The 26,230-nt window shown below is 36.5% G+C and overlaps 1 long non-coding RNA gene across 2 annotated transcripts in view; it reads left to right on the forward strand.

Annotated features, from left to right (window-relative positions):
* The first annotated feature begins 213 nt into the window (after positions 1–213).
* The window catches only part of LOC133613328 (uncharacterized), a 75,744-nt gene continuing 49,727 nt past the window's right edge, over positions 214–26,230 (forward strand). For both annotated transcript variants that reach the window (XR_012050788.1, XR_012050787.1), the window contains exons 1-2: positions 214–300; positions 22,684–22,834. This is a non-coding gene — a long non-coding RNA (uncharacterized lncRNA). The remainder of the gene's footprint in view (positions 301–22,683; positions 22,835–26,230) is intronic.

A 26,230-nucleotide genomic window follows, 5' to 3' on the forward strand; every position in this document is an offset into this window, starting at 1 on the left:
CGTCCTTTTGAGGAGTCGTATAATAAGCGACTTTACTGAGCGTGTCCCCCCCCCCCCCCACCCCAACCGGAGCAGGAAGGAAGGTGTGAGAGACGACTTGTTTCCTATCCTAAACAAGAGGAGGGGAGGGGGAGGAGAGAGAGAGCTAGTGAGAGAGAGAAAGAGAGAGAGAGGGCGAGGGAGGGAGGAAGACATGAAGAGAGAGACGCGGAGAGACAGACAGATGGAGAAGCATGCAGCCCGGAGAGGAGGAGAGACAAAAGCGTGGAGGAAGTGAGCGGCGTGCGACCATGTGCTCAGGTAATACGCTCTCTTGTCTCACTGCTTCTTTTTTTTTTTTTTTTTTAGCAATAACTCTTATTTGTGTTGACTTTTCAATTGTTGTCTTCTTGAATTTTCTCTCCTTTCAAAAAGAGTGTAAGACGACAAGGTAGGACTCCCCAGTCTTAAGGCTGCTTGTCACAATGCCATCAATGTCCATCAACATGTTGCACGGGCAACTTTTTAGTCCGCCTTCTGGATGGCGGACGCAGATGGTTGTTCACATGTGAGACGTCCTTGCCAGTGTGTGTGTGTGTGTGTGTGTGTGTGTGTGTGTGTGTGTGAAGAGCGGCAGCAGCAGCGATGGTAGGATATTGGCAACACGAAGGAATGTGTGAGACTTCGCCCCAGATCTCTTTGTTCCCTTCGCTCTCATTCTGCCTTTTTTTTTTTTTTTTCTCGTCGTCTTCTCACAGGGTTGCACAACACACACATTGCACGTGCACACACACACACACACGCACAACTTTTGCTCGAAAACCAGTCGAAACTTCCCACCGGCGGGCGAAAAAATGTACGGAATGTGATTATCGCATGTTTATTTTATCACCCCCACCAAAAAAAAAAAGTAGTGCTGGGTGTGAAATATGTCTGCAGTATATTCATGTGGGACAACTTTTGCACCCTATAAGGGGGGGGGGGGTTTGGCAAGAAAAATGCATAGATGAGCTCATCCCCCCCTTGTACCCCCCCCTCCAAAGTGTGTGTGTGGTAGTGGGTGGTGGGAATGGGATGCAGTGGGAGGCTCAAGAGCGTGAGTGTTTGGCAATGCACGTGAGTGTGTGGGTGGCTGTGTGGGTGTCAGGGTGAGTGGGTGCAGAGCTCTCTTTGAGCCAGAGCACATATTTGAAGTGTGTATGTGTGTGTGTGTGTGTGTGTGTGTGTGTGTAGGTGTTGATTGTGCGTACTTCACGCGAGCACGAGGCCCGCAAAGCATGCAAAAACATCCACTTTTTTTTTTTTTTTGCCGGATAACAAGACATCTGCATCCACATTCCTGGCTGTTTCAATGCACAACTTTATCGGCGCTAATAGAGGGCGAGCGCTCTGTGGTGCTGCATAACTCTTTGAGTAAATACAGGGAGGTAGCATTTTTTTTTTATATAGCGCCGTTCACAGAGAAAAGACACAAAGTGTCTCAGAGCACAGTTTAAATGGGAGAAATGACACTCAATATAAAAAGCTCTATATAAATATTAGGCACCATTCGATTTTTGATTCAAAATCCATACATTTGATTAAAGTTAAGTGCCAGTTCTATGGTTAACTACATTCTTCCATAAAATAGATAAACAGCTCTGTTAGGTTTATATATTACCGTATTTTTCCGACTATAAGTCGCAGTTTTTTTCAGTGCGACTTATACTCAGGAGCGACTTATGTGTGAAATGATGAACACATTATAATATTATTTATCTCATTCACGTAAGAGACTAGACGTATAAGATTTCATGGGATTTTAGCGATTAGGAGTGACAGATTGTTTGGTAAACGTATAGCATGTTCTATATGTTATAGTTATTTGAATGACTCTTACCATAATATGTTACGTTAACATACCAATCCGATCCAATCCACTTTATTTATACCGCACATTTAAGCGACAAAATGTTTCCAAAGTGCTGCACAACAATATTAAAAACAATATTCAAATATTACCCTTAGCTCCACCAATGACTCAATAAAAACAAAAAAATAAATACATATAAAACCAATATATAAAAAATTTTAAAAAAACAATATAAAATAAATATGATTAAAAATTATTTTAAAGGGTAAAACCAATTAAGACAGTAAATACAAATAAAAAAAAATGTAAAAACACAGACGACAACAACTCACGTAGTGTTAAAAGCCAGAGAATAAAAGTTTTGTCTTAAGCAAATGTTCTCAGTTGGTTATTTATGCCTCATATAACGTACACTTATTCAGCCTGTTGTTCACTATTCTTTATTTATTTGAAATTGCCTTTCAAATGTCTATTCTTGGTGTTGGCTTTTATCAAATACATTTCCCCAAAAAATGCAACTTATACTCCAGTGCGACTTATATATGTTTTTTTCCTTCTTTATTATGCAGGTTTTTTTTCATAGTTTGGCCGGGGGTGTGACTTATACTCAGGAGCGACTTATGTGTGAAATGATGAACACATTATAATATTATTTATGTCATTCACGTAAGAGACTAGACGTATAAGATTTCATGGGATTTAGCGATTAGGAGTGACAGATTGTTTGGTAAACGTATAGCATGTTCTATATGTTATAGTTATTTGAATGACTCTTACCATAATATGTTACGTTAACATACCAGTTGGTTATTTATGCCTCATATAACGTACACTTATTCAGCCTGTTGTTCACTATTCTTTATTTATTTTAAATTGCCTTTCAAATGTCTATTCTTGGTGTTGGCTTTTATCAAATACATTTCCCCCAAAAATGCGACTTATACTCCAGTGCGACTTATATATGTTTTTTTCCTTCTTTATTATGCATTTTCGGCCGGTGCGACTTATACTCCGGAGCGTCTTATACTCCGAAAAATACGGTACTTAAAAGAAAACCGGTTTTGTTTAATAAAATTCTACCCAAACATTTAATAAAGTCAAATACAAATAGAGTTATCCCATACTTATAGTAAATCCGCACAGCACATATGTGCATTTATATCAAAAATATGATTTGTCTGAGTGGCTGGACAGGGCAGATTTTAAAAAATTATATATATTTTAGATTTATTTTTTTTTAAATCATTTTAGATTTTTAAATTTTTTTATTAATTAAGAATCGTTAGAAATAAGAATCATGTTTTATTTGAATATCTTTTTTTTTTTTTTTTTGGACACCCCTAGTAAGAATAAAATATAAACAATATAAAACACTATATATAAAAAACATAAAAATAATATAAAAACACTATATATAATTAACATAAAATTATATAAAAACACTATATATAAATAACATACAAATGATATAAAAACATAAAAACGATATAAAAACACTATATATGAATAACATAAAAATTATATAAAAACACTATATATAAATAACATACAAATTATATAAAAACAATATAAAAACACTGTATATAAATAACATAAAAATGATATAAAAACACTATATATAAATAACATAAAAATTATATAAAAACACAATATAAAAGACAACATAAAAATCATAAGAAGAGTAGTTGATTAAAAGCCTGAACAAAGAAAGAAGTCTTGAGGATCGCGTCATTCTCTTCCATTTTTGACCCAAATATAAGACGAGCCCTTTAAAAAAAAAAAAAAAAAAAAAATGATGTTTTTTTTGTGTGAAGGAGAATATAAGGCAAAAAACATGTATATGTATTTTTAAATCATGTTTTCAAAAATCTATTTTTTTTAACACTGATCCACATTTCCTTATAATTTGCACCATTAGCTCTGTTTGCTAACGTGCTAACAACTATAAGTGGTAATCTTTGGGCACCTCACGATTCGATTACGATTCAGCAGCTACGATTCGATTAAAAATTGATTATCGATGCATCTTTAATTTATTTATTTTTAAACCGATTTTAGATGTATTTATTTTTTTTATTATTTAAGAATCGTTAGAAATAAGAATCACGTTTTATTTGAAAATCTTTTTTTTTGGACACCCCTCGTAAAAATATAATGTAACAGATGGTATAAAAACAATATAAAAACATTATATATAAATAAAATAAAATAAAAACACAACATAATAATTGTATAAAAACACAATATAAAAGTCAACATAAAAATCATAACAAGATGGATATAAGACGAGCCCTTTTAAAAAAAACTTTAAAAAAAACTGTTGTTTTTTATGTGGAGGAGAATGTAAGACAAAAAACATGTATATGTATTTTTAAATTATATTTTAAAAAATCGAATATTTTGATACTGAGCCACATTACCTTACAATTAGCATCATTAGCTCTGTTTGCTAACGTGCTAACAACTAGTGGTGGGAATCTTTGGGCACCTCACGATTACGATTACGATTCAGCAGCTACGATTCCATTACAAATTGATTATCGATGCAACTTTATTTAATTTTTTTTTTTTTTAATCTATTTTAGATTTTTTTATTCATTTTTTTATTAATTAATAATTGTTAAAAATAAGAATCACGTTTTATTTAAACTTTTTTTTTTGTGCACAACCCTAGTAAAAATATAATATAAGAGGTGACATAAAAAAAATACAAAAACACTAAATATAAATAAAATTTAAAAAAACTGAAAATGAAAATAATATAAAAACCCAATGTAAAAGACAACATAAAAATCATAACCCATTCTTCTACCGCTTATTCCCTTCGGGGTTGCGGGGGGCGCTGGAGCCTATCTCAGCTACAATCGGGCGGAAGGCGAGGTACACCCTGGACAAGTCGCCACCTCATCACAGGGCCAACACAGATAGACAGACAGCATTCACACTCACATTCACACACTAGGGCCAATTTAGTGTTGCCAATCAACTTATCCCCAGGTGCATGTCTTTTGGAACAAGAGTAGTTAATTAAAAGCCTGAACAAAGAAAGAAGTCTTGAGGATCGCAACATTCTCTTCCATTGTTGACCCGAATATAAGACGAGTCCTTTTTTTTTTTTTTTTATAAACTGTTTTTTATGTGAAGGGGAATGTGAGACAAAAAACATGTATATGTTTTTTTAAATAATAATTTTTTTTTAATCTTTTTTTTTTTTTTTTTTTAACATTGATCCACATTACCACATGAATTAGCATCATTAGCTCTGTTTGCTAGCGTGCTAACAACTAGAGGTGGTAATCTTTGGGCACCTCACTTTATCAATGCATCTTTAATTTATGTATACTGTTGCAGTTTTACATTTCATTTCACTGAATAAATATCACCTGCAACGTTAAAAACAGTGTGTTTGTAATCCTCATCACATGTATTAAATTCATAGAAATGTGTACAAAATAGGAACATACTGTAAGTGCCCTAAAGGATCTGTCAGTGAGATGACTCCAAATTTTAGAACTGTCTGCATTACTTTATTTACAATAAATACATCGATTATTGACGTTTACCGCATTTTTCGGAGTATAAGTCGCTCCGGAGTATAAGTCGTACCGACCGAAAATGCATAATAATGAAGGGAAAAAAAACATATATAAGTCGCATTTTTGTGGAAATGTATTTGATAAAAGCCAACAGCAAGAATAGACATTTGAAAGGCAATTTAAAATAAATAAAGAATAGTGAACAACAGGCTGAATAAGTGTACGTTATATGAGGCATAAATAACCAACTGAGAACATTTGCTTAAGACAGAGAATAAAAGTTATTCTCTGGCTTTTAACACTACGTGAGTTGTGTGGTCCTCTGTTGTCATTTGTGTTTTTAAAATTTTGATTTCTATTTACTGTCTTAATTGGTTTCACCCTTTAAAATCATTTTTAATCATATTTATTTTATATTGTTTTTTTAATTTTTTTTTATTGTATTTTTTTATATATATATTGGTTTTATATGTATTTATTTTTTGTTTTTATTCAGTCATTGGTGGAGCCAAGGACAGTATTTGAATATTGTTTTTAATATTGTTGTGCAGCACTTTGGAAACATTTTGTTGTTTAAATGTGCTGTATAAATAAAGTGGATTGGATTGGATTGGTATGTTAACGTAACATATTATGGTAAGAGTCATTCAAATAACTATAACATATAGAACATGCTATACGTTTACCAAACAATCTGTCACTCCTAATCGCTAAATCCCTTGAAATCTTATACGTCTAGTCTCTTACGTGAATGAGATAAATAATATTATTTAAAATTTTACGCTAATGTGTTAATCATTTCACACATAAGTCGCTCCTGAGTATAAGTCGCACCCCAGGCCAAACTATGAAAAAACCTGCGACTTATAGTCCGAACAATACGGTATCTTTTCTAGATGCAACACATTCTATGGGACTTTCTGCCCATTTTTTAGGTGACACGTCACCAGTGTTGGGACTAACGCGTAACTTTGTAACGCTGTTACTTTCGGTGGTAACTACTAAACTAACGCGTTATTTTTTATTTTCAGTAACTCAGTTACCTTTACTACATAATGCGTTACTGCTTTATTTTACGTTATTTTTTTGTCGTATCGGCTAGAAAGTGAGAAGATCTGAGTGTGTTTTATTAGAGCGCTGCGGAAGAGGCGACGGAGAAGAGGCGCGCTGCTCTGTGTGTGTGTGTGTGTGTGTGTGTGTGTGTGTGTGTGTGTGTGTGTGTGTGTGTGCGTGTCTGTGTGTGGGCGTGTCTGTGTTTTTACTAACAAGACGTCATGGCGAAGCCCGAAGCCGAGTTTCTTAACATGGAGATATTATCACTGCTTTTCTTTTGTCGACCACAAAGAAAAGAACATTTTAGTTAAATGTAAGTTGTGTCTTGGATCAAAGATCCTTTCCTAGCAATTCAAATCTGCTGAAACAGCTACAAAAGCAACATGCTTCGACGAAGCTAGTAAAGAGAGACACGCTTCACCTCCTAAGCAACAGCGGCTGGATTTTAACGAGGCACTGCTAGCCAGGACAACATTGATAGAGACATTGCAGCACTGAAGGTACACACACTCTGTCAATTCTCTTACCGTATTTTTCAGAGTATAAGTCGCGCCGGAGTATAAGTCGCACCGGCCGAAAACGCATAATAAAGAAGGGAAAAAACATATATAAGTCGCACTGGAGTATAAGTCGCATTTTTTGGGGAAATGTATTTGATCCTCAAGACTTCTTTCTTTGTTCAGGCTTTTAATTAACTACTCTTCTTATGATTTTTATGTTGTCTTTTATATTGGGTTTTTATATCATTTTTATGTTATTTATATATAGTGTTTTTATATTGTTTTTATATAATTTTTATGTTATTTATATGTAGTGTTTTTATATTGTTTTTATATCATTTTTATGTTATTTATATATAGTGTTTTTATATAATTTTTATGTTATTCATATATAGTGTTTTTATATTGTTTTTATATCATTTTTATGTTATTTATATATAGTGTTTTTATATTGTTTTTATATCATTTGTATGTTATTTATATATAGTGATTTTATGTTAATTATATATAGTGTTTTTATATTGTTTTTATATTATTTTTATGTTATTTATATATAGTGTTTTATATTGTTTATATTTTATTCTTACTAGGGGTGTCCAAAAAAAAAATTTAAAAAAAATTCAAATAAAACGTGATTCTTATTTCTAACGATTCTTAATTAATTAAAAAATTTAAAAATCTAAAATGATTTAAAAAAATAAAATAAGATAAAATATATATAATTTTTTAAAATCTGCCCTGTCCAGCCACTCAGACAAATCATATTTTTGATATAAATGCACATATGTGCTGTGCGGATTTACTTTAAGTAGGGGATACCTCTATTTGTATTTGACTTTATTAAATGTTTGGGTAGAATTTTATTAAACAAAACCGGTTTTCTTTTAAGTACTGTATTTTTCGGAGTATAAGTCGCACCGGCCGAAAATGCATAATAAAGAAGGAAAAAAACATATATAAGTCGCACTGGAGTAGAAGTCGCATTTTTTGGGGGGAAATGTATTTGATAAAAGCCAACACCAAGAATAGACATTTGAAAGGCAATTTAAAATAAATAAAGAATAGTGAACAACAGGCTGAATAAGTGTATGTTATATGAGGCATAAATAACCAACTGGTATGTTGAAAACATGATTTAAAAATACATATACATGTTTTTTGTCTTACATTCTCCTTCACAAAAAAAACATCAGTTTTTTTGTTGTTGTTGTTTTTTTAAAAGGGCTCGTCTTATATTCGGGTCAAAAATGGAAGAGAATGACGCAATCCTCAAGACTTCTTTCTTTGTTCAGGCTTTTAATTAACTACTCTTCTTATGATTTTTATATTGTCTTTTATATTGTGTTTTTATATCATTTTTATGTTATTTATATATAGTGTTTTTATATTGTTTTTATATCATTTTTATTTTATTTATATATAGTGTTTTTATATTGTTTTTGTATCATTTTTATGTTATTTATATATAGTGTTTTTATATAATTTTTATGTTATTTATATATAGTGTTTTTATATTGTTTTTATATATTATTTTTATGTTATTTATATATAGTGTTTTATATAATTTTTATGTTATTTATATATAGTGTTTTTATGTTGTTTTTATATCATTTTTATGTTATTTATATATAGTGTTTTATATTGTTTATATTTTATTCTTACTAGGAGTGTCCAAAAAAAAAAAAAAGATATTCAAATAAAACGTGATTCTTATTTCTAACGATTCTTAATTAACAAAAAAATTTAAAAATCTAAAATCGATAAAAAAACTAAAAAATTTAATCTTTTTTTTTTTTTTTTAATCTGCCCTGTCCAGCCACTCAGACAAATCCTATTTTTGATATAAATGCACATATGTGCTGTGCGGATTTACTATAAGTATGGGATACCTCTATTTGTATTTGACTTTATTAAATGTTTGGGTAGAATTTTATTAAACAAAACCAGTTTTCTTTTAAGTACCGTATTTTTCGGAGTATAAGACGCTCTGGAGTATAAGTCGCACCGGCCGAAAATGCATAATAAAGAAGGGAAAAAAACATATATAAGTCGCACTGGAGTATAAGTTGCATTTTTTGGGGAAAATGTATTTGATAAAAGCCAACACCAAGAATAGACATTTGAAAGGCAATTTAAAATAAATAAAGAATAGTGAACTACAGGCTGAATAAGTGTACGTTATATGAGGCATAAATAACCAACTGGTATGTTAACGTAACATATTATGGTAAGAGTCATTCAAATAACTATAACATATAGAACATGCTATACGTTTACCAAACAATCTGTCACTCCTAATCGCTAAATCCCATGAAATCTTATACGTCTAGTCTCTTACGTGAATGAGATCAATAATATTATTTGATATTTTGATAATTCATTTTATAATCGTCCATGCATCTAAATTGCGATGCATCTAAAAATCGATTATTTCCCAGCAGTCTTCTTTCTTTTTTTTCTTTTTTCTTTTTTTTTTTTTACAGTGTTTCACTGGTGTGTGTGTGAGTGACAGGAAGAAAACCTCTGTCTTTTTCTAACTTATTTGCAGGCAGGTAATAAAAAAAAAAAACAGGCGGTCTTATATTCGGGGGTCAGTACGGTAATTTTGTTTTTTTTCGAGTTGCACGCCGCGGAGGTGCCTGTCAAAGTGAAAGTGCATTCCGGAGTGTGAGTGCGGGGAAACTTGGGCTGAAACGTGAGGACAAAAGGCAGAAGGAGGGGAGGGGACATTTAAGAGGCTTTAACTCAGGAGCGCGAGCATGGGAATGCGGGAGGGAGCGCACACACACACACACACACACACACACACGAAAGTGCAAGAAGAAGACGTGCAGGCCGATTAATGTACAGCTGCGTCGGCTCACAGAGGGAGGCTTCAGCAAAAACAGGGGAATTCCCGGCGAAGAAGACACCTCGTCTTGACGTCTTCTCCCTGGGATTTAGTTTCGTTGACTACCAAGTCTCAATTCCTGCTGACCGTTCCTGCTGAAAACACACTTTTTTTTTGGGTGTGTTTTTGCTGAGTTTGAGGGCAACAAACAACATGGCGACATGGCGTTATCTACCACTTCAAAGGCGGCCGCCGTGTCAGCCTAGGCCCCGCCCACGTGTTTGTCCTAGGTCCAGTTCAGCGCACTTTCCTGACCTGGAATCAATATTGTGTAGCAGAAAACACACACACACCTCTGCTCTTTACCTGCATGTGTGTGTGTGTGTGTGTGTGGGTGTTGTGTTCTGGCTATGCTTACTTAATGGAGACATCGCTTTGTTTACCGTATTTTTCGGACTATAAATCGCAGTTTTTTCATAGTTTGGCCGGGGGTGCGACTTATACTCAGGAGCGACTTATGTGTGAAATGATTAACACATTATAATATTATTTATCTCATTCACGTAAGAGACTAGACGTATAAGATTTCATGGGATTTAGCGATTAGGAGTGACAGATTGTTTGGTAAACGTATAGCATGTTCTATATGTTATAGTTATTTGAATGACTCTTACCATAATATGTTACGTTAACATACCAGTTGGTTATTTATGCCTCATATAACGTACACTTATTCAGCCTGTTGTTCACTATTCTTGATTTATTTTAAATTGCCTTTCAATCAATCAATCAATCAATGTTTATTTACATAGCCCTAAATCACAAGTGTCTCAAAGGGCTGCACAAGCCACAACGACATCCTCGGTACAGAGCCCACATAAGGGCAAGGAAAAACTCACCCCAGTGGGACGTCGATGTGAATGACTATGAGAAACCTTGGAGAGGACCGCATATGTGGTAAACCCCCGCGCCCCCCCCCCCCCCCCCTCTAGGGGAGACCGAATGCAATGGATGTCGAGTGGGTCTGACATAATATTGTGAGAGTCCAGTCTATAGTGGATCTAACATAATAGTGAGAGTCCAGTCCATAGTGGATCTAACTTAATAGTGAGAGTCCAGTCCATAGTGGGTCAGCAGGAAACCATCCCGAGCAAAGACGGGTCAGTAGCGCAGAGATGTTCCCAACCGATGCACAGGCGAGCGGTCCACCCCGGGTCTTGACTCTGGACAGCCAGCACTTCATCCATGGCCATCGAACCTGTGTGTCTCCCCCTCCACAAGGGATAAGGAAGAGCAGAGGAGAAAGGAAAAGAAACGGCAGATCAACTGGTCTAAAAAAGGGGGGCTATTTAAAGGCTGGAGTATGCAAATGAGTTTTAAAATGTCTATTCTTGCTGTTGGCTTTTATCAAATACATTTCCCCTAAAAATGCGACTTATACTCCAGTGCGACTTATATATGTTTTTTTCCGTCTTTATTATGCATTTTCGGCCGGTGCAATCTGGCCCGTCGGACATTTCCAAATAATTTTTTTAGATCTTTAAGATGTAAAGTGTAGCTGCCATTATGATGTGCACTCATCTTTTCTAATGACCGTAAGTCTTCAACTATACTAAGTATTTCAATGGTTGGAATCTGCGCTTTTGCATTTTTGCAGTTTTTGACTGCCTTGTTTTCAAAGTCTCATTTGATCGCTTGTTATTCAGTCTTGTATCGCGTTCTCATAACCTTTAATGTCTCGTGTTTTTCCTCATTTAACATTTTTTTCCAATAATTCTCATGTCAACTCCTTTCAGTTTTTGACTGCCTTGTTTTCAAAGTCTCATCTGATCGCTTGTTATTCAAAGTCTTGTATCGCGTTCTCATAACTTTTAATGTCTCGTGTTTTTTCCTCATTCCATTTATTTTTCAATATTTCTCATGTCAACTCCTTTCAGTTTTTGACTGTCTTGCTTGTAAAGTCTCATCCGATTGCTTGTTTTTCAAAGTCTTGCATAATCTTGTCATACCTTTCAATGTCCTGTTTTTTTCCTTATGTAGCATTCTTTTAGTAATTCTCATGTCATCTCCTTTCAGTTTTTGACTGCCTTGTTTTCAAAGTCTCATCTGATCACTTATTTAAAGTCTTGCATCATTTTCTCATAACTTGCAATGTTTTGTGTGTTTTTCCTCATTTACATTTTTTTTTCCAATAATTCTCATGTCATCTCCTTTCAGTTTTTGACTGTCTTGTTTTCAAAGTCTCATCTGATCGCTTGTTATTCAGTCTTGTATCGCGTTCTCATAACTTTTAATGCCTCGTGTTTTTTCCTCATTCCATTTTTTTTTCTTCAATATTTCTCATGTCAACTCCTTTCAGTTTTTGACTGCCTTGTTTTCAAAGTCTCATCCGATTGCTTGTTTTTCAAAGTCTTGCATCATTTTCTCATAACTTTCAATGTCCTGTTTTCTTCCTTATGTAGCATTTTTTTTAGTAATTCTCATGTCATCTCCTTTCAGTTTTTGACTGTCTTGTTTTCAAAGTCTCTTCTGATTGCTTGTTATTTATAGTCTTGCATCATTTTCTCATAACTTGCAATGTTTTGTTTTTTCCTCATTTACATTTTTTTTCCCAAAAATTCTCATGTCAACTCCTTTCAATTTTTGACTGCCTTGCTTGCAAAGTCTCATCCGATTGCTTGTTTTTCAAAGTCTTGCATCATTTTCTCATAACTTTCAATGTCCTGTTTTTTTCCTCATGTAGCATTCTTTTAGTAATTCTCATGTCATCTCCTTTCAGTTTTTGACTGCCTTGTTTTCAAAGTCTCATCTGATCACTTGTTAGTTAAAGTATTGCATCGTTTTCTCAAAACTTTCAATGTCTCGTGTTTTTTCCTCATTTAACATTTTTTTTCAATAATTCTCATGTCAACTCCTTTCAGTTTTTGACTGTCTTGTTTTCGAAGTCTCATCTGATTGCTTGTTATTTAAAGTCTTGCATCATTTTCTCATAACTTGCAATGTTTTGTGTTTTTTCCTCATTTATAATATTTTTTCAATAATTCTCATATCTCCTTTCAGTTGTTGACTGCCTTGTTTTCAAAGTCTCATCTGATCGCTTGTTATTTAAAGTCTTGTATCGCGTTCTCATAACTTTTAATGTCTCGTGTTTTTTCCTCATTCCATTTTTTTTTCAATATTTCTCATGTCAACTCCTTTCAGTTTTTGACTGTCTTGTTTTCGAAGTCTCATCCGATCGCTTGTTATTCAGTCTTGTATCGCGTTCTCATAACTTTTAATGTCTCGTGTTTTTTCCTCATTCCATTTTTTTTTCAATAATTCTCATGTCATCTCCTTTCAGTTTTTGACTTTCTTGTTTTCAAAGTCTCATCCGATCACTTGTTATTCAAAGGCTTGCATCGTTTTCTCATAACTTTTAATGTCTCGTGTTTTTTCCTCATTACATTTTTTTTCAATAATTCTCATGTCAACTCCTTTCAGTTTTTGACTGCCTTGCTTGCAAAGTCTCATCCGATTGCTTGTTTTTCAAAGTCTTGCATAATTTTCTCATAACTTTCAATGTCCTGTTTTTTTCCTCATGTAGCATTCTTTTAGTAATTCTCATGTCATCTCCTTTCAGTTTTTGACTTTCTTGTTTGCAAAGTCTCATCCGACCACTTGTTATTCAAAGGCTTGCATCGTTTTCTCATACCTTTCAATGTCCTGTTTTTTTCCCTCATATAACATTTGTTTTGTACTCCTCATGTCATCTCCTTTCAGTTTTTGACTGCCTTGTTTTCCAAGTCTCATCTGATCGCTTGTTTTTCAAAGTCTCTCATTATTGATTGCCGTTTGACCTCATTTTCTCATAACTTTCAATGTCCTGATTTTTTTCCTCATGTTAGTTATTTTTCAGTAATTCTCATGTCGTCTCCTGATTTTATGTCTTGTTTTTCAAAGCCTTGTTCATTTCCTTTCCATCACTTTCTTATTTTCCTCATTTCATCGTTGCTCATTTCTTTTTCTTCTATAATTCTCATTTCATCCTACAAGTTCTTTATCTGAGGTTTTTTACCTAAAACTTGTATCACTCTATATCTGTCTTTTTGGGGATTTTTTACTGGAGTGTGATATCATCACATTCTGTATTTTGTGTTTAGGTCAGAGTCTCATACAATCCTGTTGCTGCTCTTTTTTGTCTCATATCATTCCGTTTTCACCTTTCTGCAGTTTGTCCTCCTTAGTGTCATGCCAGTCGACTTTCGGGAGCTTTGTACTTCATTCTCTTTTTGACCGTCTTGTCTTCCAAGTCTCATCATCTCATTGCTTGTTGTTGAAGTCTCATGTCATTCATTGTCCTGTCTTCGTTTTCTCATGTCTCGTTTGGTATCATGTCGTCTTATCGATGTTAGCCTTTGAATCTCATGTGTTTGTTTTTTTAATCTCATATCATGCATTTTGATCATGTCCTCATGCCATCCCAGAGTCATCTTATCTCAGTTGTTTTGTCATTTTCATGTCAACCTATCACCTTTGTTCTCAAGCATTTGCCTCGTTTTATTCGATGATATCTTAACACTCATTCTGAGGATACCACATGAGACGTCCAGATGCTAGTCAAAGATCCTCCATATGACAGCAACACTCGGCTGTTTTTAAAGAGCTACTGCAAAAATACTAGTCAAAGATCCTCTATATGACAGGAACACTCTGCCGTTTAAAAATCTACTGTGGAAAAACACAAGTCAAAGATCCTTTATATTACAGGAACACTCGGCTGTTTTTAAGGAGCTACTGCAAAAATACTAGTCAAAGATCCTCTAAATGACAGGAACACTCGGCTGTTTTTAAAGAGCTACTGCAAAAATCCTAGTCAAAGATCCTCTATATGACAGGAACACTCTGCCGTTTAAAAATCTACTGTGGAAAAACACAGGTCAAATATCCTCTGTATCAGAGGAACACTTGGCTGTTTTTAAGGAGCTACTGCAAAAATACTAGTCAAAGATCCTCTATATGACAGGAATGCTCTGCTCTTTAATGACCTACTGTGAAAAAGCCAAAGATCCTCTACATGACAGGAACACTTGGCTGTTTTTAAGGAGCTACTGCAAAAATACTAGTCAAAGATCCTCTATATGACAAGAATGCTCTGCTCTTTAAGGACCTACTGTGAAAAAGCCAAAGATCCTCTATATGACAGGAATGCTCTGCCGTTTAAAAATCTTCTGTGGAAAAACACAAGTCAAAGATCCTCTATATTACGGGAACACTCTGCCGTTTAAAAATCTACTGTGGAAAAACACAATTCAAAGATCATCTATACAACAGGAACACTCGGCTGTTTTTAAGGAGCTACTGCAAAAATACTAGTCAAAGATCCTCTATACAACAGCAACACTTGGCTGTTTTTAAAGAGCTACTGCAAAAATACTAGTCAAAGATCCTCTATATGACAGGAATGCTCTGCTCTTTAAGGACCTACTGTGAAAAAGACAAAGATCCGCTATATAACAGCAACACTTTGCTGTTTTTAAGGATCTACTGCAAAAATACTAGTCAAAGATCCTCTAAATGACAGGAACACTCGGCTGTTTTTAAAGAGCTACTGCCAAAATACTAGTCAAAGATCCTCTATATGACAGAATGCTCTGCTCTTTAAGGACCTACTGTGAAAAAGCCAAAGATCCTCTATATGACAGGAATGCTCTGCTCTTTAAGGACCTACTGCGAAAAAGCCAAAGATCCTCTATATAACAGGAATGCTCTGCTCTTTAAGGACCTACTGTGAAAAAGCCAAAGATCCTCTATATGACAGGAATGCTCTGCTCTTTAAGGACCTACTGTTAAAAAGCCAAAGATCCTCTATATGACAGGAATGCTCTGCTCCTTAAGGACCTACTGTGAAAAAGCCAAAGATCCTCTATATGACAGGAATGTTGTGCTCTTTAAGGACCTACTGTGAAAAAGCCAAAGATCCTCTATATGACAGGAATGTTGTGCCCTTTAAGGACCTACTGTGAAAAAGCCAAAGATCCTCTATATGACAGGAATGCTCTGCTCTTTAAGGACCTACTGTGAAAAAGCCAAAGATCCTCTATATGACAGGAATGTTGTGCTCTTTAAGGACCTACTGTGAAAAAGCCAAAGATCCTCTATATGACAGGAATGTTGTGCTCTTTAAGGACCTACTGTGAAAAAAGCCAAAGATCCTCTATATGACAGGAATGCTCTGCTCTTTAAGGACCTACTGTGAAAAAGCCAAAGATCCTCTATATAACAGGAATGCTCTGCTCTTTAAGGACCTACTGTGAAAAAGCCAAAGATCCTCTATATGACAGGAATGTTGTGCCCTTTAAGGACCTACTGTGAAAAAGCCAAAGATCCTCTATATGACAGAATGCTCTGCTCTTTAAGGACCTACTGTGAAAAAGCCAAAGATCCTCTATATGACCCAACTCGACGTTTGTGGGCTCATTGTGAGAAAAGATGCTAATGACTTTTCTCATCACCAGACTGAGACTGGTTCTCGGTGAGCGTTAAAGTTCCCCGGGCCACTCATAGCGGACCAGAGTGGGCCACCTCAGGGAATTTCAGGTCCCGTGCCGGCGGCGCCATGAGCCTGGTGGCCCGTGGTGAGAGCGAGAGTGGCGGGGGAACATGAAAGGGAAAAAAGTGTGGCGTAGAGAAGGTAAAGCCCCGCGACGCAGGTGTGTTTCCCCGATGACGTCGCCGCCGCAGGACACTATGAGTGTTCACTTTCACTTTGATGAGGCGCTCAACGTGTGACGTCACATACCGTCACCCCCCCCTCATGTGAGACGTGCGTGTTGACGAGATTCACTGATGAAAGTGAAAGTAAAGTCTCATGGACTCCTAAATGTTATTTATCATAATCTAAGGACAGTGTTCCTGTCGTATAGATGATCTTTGCTGTTTTGAAGGACCTACAGCAACATCAGGAGTCAAAGGTCCTCCTGTTTTAAGAAAAACATCTATATAATACAAATATAAAGGATCTTTGACTGCTGTTCCTTCGCAGTAGATCTTTAAACGTCAGAGTGTTCTTTTTCACAGTAGGTCCTTAAAGAGCAGAGCATTCATAGAGGATCTTTGACTAGTATTTTTGCAGTAGCTCCTTAAAAACAGCTGAGCATTCCTGTCACATAGAGGATCTTTGGCTTTTTCACAGTAGGTCCTTAAAGAGCAGACCATTCCTGTCATATAGAGGATCTTTGACTAGTATTTTTGCAGTAGCTCCTTAAAAACAGCCAAGTGTTGCTGTTATATAGAGGATCTTTGACTAGTATTTTTGCAGTAGCTCCTTAAAAACAGCCGAGTGTTGCTGTTATATAGAGGATCTTTGGCTTTTTCACAGTAGGTCCTTAAAGAGCAAAGCATTCCTGTCATATAGAGGATCTTTGACTAGTATTTTTGCAGTAGCTTCTTAAAAACAGCCGAGTGTTGCTGTTATATAGAGGATCTTTGGCTTTTTCACAGTAGGTCCTTAAAGAGCAAAGCATTCCTGTCATATAGAGGATCTTTGACTAGTATTTTTGCAGTAGCTCCTTAAAAACAGCCAAGTGTTGCTGTTATATAGAGGATCTTTGACTAGTATTTTTGCAGTAGCTCCTTAAAAACAGCCAAGTGTTGCTGTTATATAGAGGATCTTTGACTAGTATTTTTGCAGTAGCTCCTTAAAAACAGCCAAGTGTTGCTGTCATATAGAGGATCTTTGGCTTTGTCACAGTAGGTCCTTAAAGAGCAAAGCATTTCTGTCATATAGAGGATCTTTGACTAGTATTTTTGCAGTAGCTCCTTAAAAACAGCCAAGTGTTGCTGTTATATAGAGGATCTTTGACTAGTATTTTTGCAGTAGCTCCTTAAAAACAGCCAAGTGTTGCTGTTATATAGAGGATCTTTGACTAGTATTTTTGCAGTAGCTCCTTAAAAACAGCCAAGTGTTGCTGTCATATAGAGGATCTTTGGCTTTGTCACAGTAGGTCCTTAAAGAGCAAAGCATTTCTGTCATATAGAGGATCTTTGACTAGTATTTTTGCAGTAGCTCCTTAAAAACAGCCAAGTGTTGCTGTTATACAGAGGATCTTTGACTAGTATTTTTGCAGTAGCTCCTTAAAAACAGCCAAGTGTTGCTGTTATATAGAGGATCTTTGACTAGTATTTGTGCAGTAGCTCCTTAAAAACAGCCGAGTGTTGCTGTTATATAGAGGATCTTTGGCTTTTTCACAGTAGGTCCTTAAAGAGCAGAGCATTCCTGTCACATAAAGGATCTTTGGCTTTTTCACAGTAGGTCCTTAAAGAGCATAGCATTGTTGTCATATAGAGGATCTTTGACTAGTATTTTTGCAGTAGGTCCTTAAAAACAGCCGAGTGTTGCTGTTATATAGAGGATCTTTGGCTTTTTCACAGTAGGTCCTTAAAGAGCAGAGCATTCCTGTCACATAGAGGATCTTTGGCTTTTTCACAGTAGGTCCTTAAAGAGCAAAGCATTTTTGTCATATAGAGGATCTTTGACTAGTATTTTTGCAGTAGCTCCTTAAAAACAGCCGTGTGTTGCTGTTATATAGAGGATCTTTGGCTTTTTCACAGTAGGTCCTTAAAGAGCAAAGCATTCCTGTCATATAGAGGATCTTTGACTAGTATTTTTGCAGTAGCTCCTTAAAAACAGCCAAGTGTTGCTGTTATATAGAGGATCTTTGACTAGTATTTTTGCAGTAGCTCCTTAAAAACAGCCAAGTGTTGCTGTTATATAGAGGATCTTTGACTAGTATTTTTGCAGTAGCTCCTTAAAAACAGCCAAGTGTTGCTGTCATATAGAGGATCTTTGACTAGTATTTTTGCAGTAGCTCCTTAAAAACAGCCGAGTGTTGCTGTTATATAGAGGATCTTTGGCTTTTTCACAGTAGGTCCTTAGAGCAGAGCATTCCTGTCATATAGAGGATCTTTGACTAGTATTTTTGCAGTAGCTCCTTAAAAACAGCCGTGTGTTGCTGTCATATAGAGGATCTTTGACTAGTATGTTTGCAGTAGCTCCTTAAAAACAGCCGAGTGTTGCTGTTATATAGAGGATCTTTGGCTTTTTCACAGTAGGTCCTTAAAGAGCAGAGCATTACTGTCATATAGATGATCTTTGGCTTTTTCACAGTAGGTCCTTAAAGAGCAAAGCATTCCTGTCATATAGAGGATCTTTGGCTTTTTCACAGTAGGTCCTTAAAGAGCAGAGCATTCCTGTCACATAGAGGATCTTTGGCTTTTTCACAATAGGTCCTTAAAGAGCAGAGCATTCCTGTCATATAGAGGATCTTTGACTAGTATTTTTGCAGTAACTCTTTAAAAACAGCCGAGTGTTCCTGTCATTTAGAGGATCTTTGACTAGTATCTTTGCAGTAGCTCCTTAAAAACAGCCAAGTGTTGCTGTTATATAGAGGATCTTTGGCTTTTTCACTGTAGGTCCTTAAAGAGCAGAGCATTCCTGTCATATAGAGGATCTTTGGCTTTTTCACAGTAGGTCCTTAAAGAGCAGAGCATTCCTGTCACAAATAGAGGATCTTTGACTAGTATTTTTGCAGTAGCTCCTTAAAAAAAGCCAAGTGTTCCTGTCATGTAGAGGATCTTTGGCTTTTTCACAGTAGGTCCTTAAAGAGCAGAGCATTCCTGTCTATAGAGGATCTTTGAGTAGTATTTTTGCAGTAGCTCTTCAAAAAACAACCGAGTGTTCCTGTCATATAGAGGATCTTTGACTAGTATTTTTGCAGTAGCTCCATAAAAACAGCCGAGTATTGCTGTTGTATAGAGGATCTTTGGCTTTTTCACAGTAGGTCCTTAAAGAGCAGAGCATTCCTGTCATGGAGAGGATCTTTGACAGGTGTTCCTTCGTAGTGGATCTTTAAACATCAGAGTGTTCCTGTCATATAGAGGATCTTTGGCTTTTTCACAGTAGGTCCTTAAAGAGCAGAGCATTCCTGTCATATAGAGGATCTTTGGCTTTTTCACAGTAGGTCCTTAAAGAGCAGAGCATTCCTGGCATGTAGAGGATCTTTGAATAGTATTTTTGCAGTAGCTCTTTGAAAACAGCCAAGTGTTCTTCTGATAAAGAAGATATTTGACCTGTGTTTTTTCCACAGTATTATTTTAAATGGCAGAGTGTTCCTGTCATATAGAGGATCTTTGACTAGTATTTTTGCAGTAGCTCTTTAAAAACAGTCGAGTGTTCCTGTCATGTAGAGGATCTTTGACTTTTTCACAGTAAGTCCTTAAAGAGCAGAGCATTCCTGTCATAGAGAGAATCTTTGACTAGTATTTTTGCAGTAGCTCCTTAAAAACAGCCTAGTGTTCCTGTGATAAATGGGATCTTTGACGTGTGTTTTTCCACAGTGGATTTTTAAACGGCAGAGTGTTCCTGTTATATAGAGGATCTTTGACTAGTATTTTTGCAGTAGCTCTTTGAAAACAGCCGAGTGTTCCTGTCATATAGAGGATCTTTGACTAGTATTTTTGCAGTAGCTCCTTAAAAACAGCCAAGTGTTCCTGTGATAAAGAGGATCTTTGACGTGTGTTTTTCCACAGTAGATTTTTAAACGGCAGAGTGTTCCTGTCACATAGAGGATCTTTGACTAGTATTTTTGCAGTAGCTCCTTAAAAACAGCCAAGTGTTCCTGTCATATAGAGGATCTTTGACATGTATTTTTGCAGTAGCTCCTTAAAAACAGCCGAGTGTTCCTGGCATATAAAGGATCTTTGACATGTGTTTTTGTAGTAGCTCCTTAAAAACAGCCGAGTGTTCCTGTCATATAGAGGATCTTTGACATGCATTTTTGCAGGAGCTCCTTAAAAACAGCCAAGTGTTCCTGTTGTATAGAGGATCTTTGACGTGTGTTTTTCCACAGTAGATTTTTAAATGGCAGAATGTTCCTGACACATGGAGGGTCTTTGACTAGGATTTTTGCAGTAGCTCCTTAAAAACAGCTAGGGTTCCTGTCATAAAGAAGATCTCTGACTTGTCTTTTTTTTAACACAGTAGGTCCTTAAACAGCAGAGCGTTCCTGTCGTATAGAGGATCTTTGACTGGTGTTTTTCCAAAGTAGATTTTTAAACAGCAGAGCATTCCTGTTATTTTGAGGATCTTTGACTGGTGTGTTTTTTTCGGAGTAGATTTTCAAACGGCAGAGTGTTCCTGTCATATAAAGGATCTTTAAATTGTGTTTCTTTGCAATATATCTTTAAATGGCAGAGCATTCCTGGCACATAGAGGATCTTTGACTGGTGTTTTTCCCCGCAGATCTTTAAATGGCAGTGTTCCTGTCATTTGGAGGATCTTTGACTGGTGGGGGGGGGGGGGGGGGGGTTTCGCAGTAGACCTTGAAACAGCAGAGTGTTCCTATCATAAAGAGCATCTTTGACTGGTGATTTTTTTTTTCGTAGTAGAGTTTTAAACAGCAGAGTGTTCCTGTCATACAGAGGATCTTTGACTGGTGTTTTTCCGCAGTAGATCTTGAAACGCCAGAGTGTTCCTGTCATACAGAGGAACTTTGACTGGTGTTTTTACCAGCAGTAGATCTTGAAACGGCAGAGTGTTCCTGTCATAAAGAGGATCTTTGACTGGTGACTTTTTTTTTCGTAGTATATTTTTAAACAGCAGAGTGTTCCTGTCATAAAGAGTATCTTTGACTGGTGTTTTTCCGCAGAAGATCTTGAAACGTCAGAGTGTTCCTGTCATACAGAGGATCTTTGACTGGTGACTTTTTTTTCGTAGTAGATTTTTAAACAGCAGAGTGTTCTTGTCATAAAGAGGATCTTTGACTGGTGTTTTTCCTCAGTAGGTCTTAAAACGCCAGAGTGTTCCTGTCATACAGAGGATCTTTGACTGGTGTTTTTACCAGCAGTAGATCTTGAAACGGCAGAGTGTTCCTGTCATAAAGAGGATCTTTGACTGGTGATTTTTTTTTCGTAGTAGATTTTTAAACAACAGAGTGTTCCTGTCATAAAGAGGATCTTTGACTGGTGTTTTTTTTTTCGTAGTAGATTTTTAAACAGCAGACTGTTCCTGTCATAAAGAGGATCTTTGACTGATGATTTTTTTTTTTTCGTAGTAGATTTTTAAACAGCAGCGTGTACCTGTCATACAGAGGATCTTTGACTGGTGTTTTTCCGCAGTAGACCTTGAAACGCCAGAGTGTTCCTGTCATACAGAGGATCTTTGACTGGTGTTTTTCCGCAGTAGACCTTGAAACGCCAGAGTGTTCCTGTCATACAGAGGATCTTTGACTGGTGTTTTTACCCGCAGTAGATCTTGAAACGGCAGAGTGTTCCTGTCATAAAGAGGATCTTTGACTGGTGATTTTTTTTTCCGTAGTAGATTTTTAAACAGCAGCGTGTACCTGTAATACAGAGGATCTTTGACTGGTGTTTTTCCGTAGAAGACCTTGAAACGCCAGAGTGTTCCTGTCATACGGAGGATCTTTGACTGGTGTTTTTACCCGCAGTAGATCTTATTATACACTATTATAAGGCTTTTAATTTTTTTGGTTGTTGTTTTTTCCGTCTAATATGGCTCTTTTACCATTTTGGGTTGCCGACACTTGCACAAAATGTGTGTTATTGTAGTCGTAATTTGCAATGTTTTCATTGGTTTGTTAAACGGAAGAAACATTTTAATATTAGCCACTTGGATTTTTTTGTTTTATATAGAATTTTCCATCGCCGCCAAATCACTAACTGGTAGACGATGCTCAAAATGACAAGAATTTAAAAGTTGCCTACTTGTAACTCGGACTCGCTCGGAGCGGACAGACTCCTGGTGGGGTCGGGACCCGGCTCGCTGTTGGACGCGGAACAGTGTTCCCGGGAGCCTGCAGGGAGGGGGCGGGGACCCGCTAAACGCTCGCCCACGCACAAATGTGAGATATTCTAATGAGCAATCTGGCCCCTTCGCAGCGCTGCCATCCCACAACGTGTGACGCCCCGCAGAGTCGCGCGGCGCTCCGGGAAAGAAGGGAAAAAAGAACGCCGAGGGGACGTGAGTGACGTCGCCCCCTCCTCCACCTTCTTGACTTTTAACACGGACTGGACCCCCACCATGCTGCTGGTAGGAAACTTGCTTTTTTATTGCATTTACACTGCATTAGGGATGATAGGAAAATAAAATATATGCCCAAAATCCTGCCTTTACAAAGAAAATATGCATGCAAAAGGGTATTTATGTAACAATATTTATTTTTGTGCTGGTAATTTGCAGAGGGGATGCGTGGGAAAAAAAATGCTGTAAAAAGCCCCCCAAAAAAATAAGGAAAAATGGAAAAAAATAAAGTGTATAAGCAAAAAAATATTGTATAGAATAAATAAATGAATAATTTTAATAAATGCTATAATAATGTGAATAAATAAATAATACGACTTATAAATATATTGCATATTGACATACTTTACCTACCGTTATTTGTAAACACAGTAAAATAAATAAATAAAAGAAACATATATATATATATATATATAATACAACCAATACATGAAGTAATGAGTCCAACGGACACATGCACACACAAATATATGGAATACATAAGCTATAGATGCGGTACAAAGGAAAACAAATTTGAATGATTGTAATAATCAATATAATAAATACATGGAACCAATAAATACAATTAAATGAAATAACAGTAAATACATTCATTACTTTGGCCAAAAACGGAAAGAAACACATTCTGAAAATATTAAAAATATAGAAAAAAGCTTAAGTTTAGATCCATGAAGGAAATGAATGTTTGTAACTGAATACGGTTACATATGAATAAAAATGTGTTTTCTTTTGTATTATTTTTTAATGAATTTATGACAACCTTTGTCCAAAACCCAATGTAGAATGTGAGATATAACAGGATAATGCATACATTTAGCATTTGTTTTCAAAGTGCTTACAAAAAAGTGGGATCCCCAAAATTTACTGTGGGACCCCATTTTTCTATATATATATATAAAAAAGATATATATATATATATATATATATATATATAAGATATGAACATATAGTAAAAGTAATATTACAAAAAAATTGTAAAAACAAATTAACGACAATACAGAAGCAGGTAAAAAAATGAAAAATAAATAAATAAATAATTAATACATATAATAAATAATAATTTGGATGTCTGTATAATTGTGTAAATGATAATACAAGCCATAGATAATAACAATGCATGCAATTAATGCATAAATACACATATCAGATAACATATGAGTATATGTGGAGACTATCATTGTTATTTGAGTATTAATATTTTGAATTGTATCGTTTCACCGGCGTCGGGAAATAGCGGTATCGGCTTATTGTTACGTTAAAAAAACCCGCACGCCATCACACTGTGGTGTAAAGAACTCACCGGTAATAACCATACTAAACAAACTCCACATTGTCTTTGTTAGGGCAGAATGTTGGCGCCCGTTCGAGTGTGTGGGTGTACCTAATGTTGTGACCCACGCTAACAGTACCGCCCACACACGTCCAATGTGCGTGCATGACGTCGTTAAAGAGGCGCTTTAAATCCGCGTGGGTGCAGCATGTGGGCTGCAAGTGTGTTATTTTGTGTGGGTGAAGCACTTCAAAAAAAAACGCTCCCGAGTTGTGGGTCCGTGGTGTGTGTGTGTGTGTGTGTGTGCGCGGTGCCTCGCCCCCGGGCTCTGGTCCCGGGCCGGCCCGCCCGCCTCCCACGCCGGGGTACGTGATGGTGGTTGTTGCTGAGTGGGCCGACGCTTGTGAGTCAGTCCCCCGAACGAGAGGCCCTCCTGAGGGCCGCTTATTTCGTGTGGAAATGAGAGCGAGGGGAAGTGCTGGTGGACAGGAAAAGGCAAACCGTGTGACATGAAGAAGGCTCGCTTTAATGTCTTCATCATACGTGATAGTTTCTTGGCAGAGGGAGAAGTCCACACATTTCAATGAAAGTGACATTTTAATGTGTAGGAGCACGTTTCCTTCACTTGTTTGCTCCACTTTGAAGAGAAGATGCACGTTCAAGGACGTCGACAACTAATCATACTTGCCAATAGAGATGTCCGATAATGGCTTTTTTGCCGATACCCGATATTGTCCAACTCTTAATAACCGATTCCGATATCAACCGATACCGATATATACAGTGGTGGAATTAACACATTATTATGCCTAATTTTGTTGAGATGCCCCGCTGGATGCATTAAACAATGTAACAAGGTTTTCCAAAATAAATCAACTCAAGTTATGGAAAAAAATGGCAACATGGCACTGCCATATTTATTATTGAAGTCACAAAGTGGGGTTAGGGGTTAGCGGGGGGGGTGTATATTGCAGCGTCCCGGAATAGTTAGTGCTGCAAGGGGTTCTGGGTATTTGTTCTGTTGTGTTTATGTTGTGTTACGGTGCGGCTGTTCTCCCGAAATGTGTTTGTCATTCTTGTTTGGTGTGGGTTCACAGTGTGGCGCATATTTGTAACAGTGTTAAAGTTGTTTATACGGCCACCCTCAGTGTGACCTGTGTGGCTGTTACTCAGCCAGCGTTTGTGGGTCTGATGGACCCGTTGCATTTTGTGGCTTTTAGTGCCTCACAATCAAACATTTTTATGTTAAAATACTGAACAGATGTTTACCTTATCCCAATAAACACCTAACCCTAACCCCAACCCCAACTCTAGACCTAACCCTAACCAACTCTTTTTCTTTATGCCTAACCCTAACTCTAAACCTAACCCTAACCCCAACCCTAACCCTAACCAACTCTTTTTCTTCATGCCTAACCCTAACTCTAAACCTAACCCCAACCCCAACCCTAACGTTCATATTGTTGTTACTCAGCCAGTGTTTGTGGGTCTGATGGACCCGTTGCATTTTGTGGCTTTTAATGCCTCACAATCAAACACTTTTATGTTAAAATACTGAACAGATATTTACCTTATCCCAATAAACATCTAACATCTAACCCTAACCCTAACCCCCTAACCCTAACGTTCATATTGTTGTTACTCAGCCAGCGTTTGTGGATGTGATAGACCCGTTGCATTTTGTGGCTTTTAATGCCTCACAATCAAACACTTTTATGTTAAAACACTGAACAGATATTTACCTTATCCCAATAAACATCTAACCCTAACTCCAACTCTAAACCTAACCCTAACCCTAACCCTAACTCTAAACCTAACTCTAACCCTAACCAACTCTTTCTTTATGCCTAACCCTAACCCCAACCCCAACTCTAAACCTAACCCTAACCCTAACCAACTCTTTCTTTATCCCTAACCCTAACTCTTAACCTAACCCCAACCCTAACCCTAACGTTCATATTGTTGTTACTCAGCCAGCGTTTGTGGGTGTGATGGACCCGTTGCATTTTGTGGCTTTTAATGCCTCACAATCAAACACTTTTATGTTAAAATACTGAACAGATGTTTACCTTATCCCAATAAACATCTAACATCTAACCCTAACCCCCTAACCCTAACCCTAACCCCAAACCTAA

This window comes from Nerophis lumbriciformis, linkage group LG13 (assembly GCF_033978685.3).
Source record: "Nerophis lumbriciformis linkage group LG13, RoL_Nlum_v2.1, whole genome shotgun sequence".
NCBI lineage: Eukaryota > Metazoa > Chordata > Actinopteri > Syngnathiformes > Syngnathidae > Nerophis > Nerophis lumbriciformis.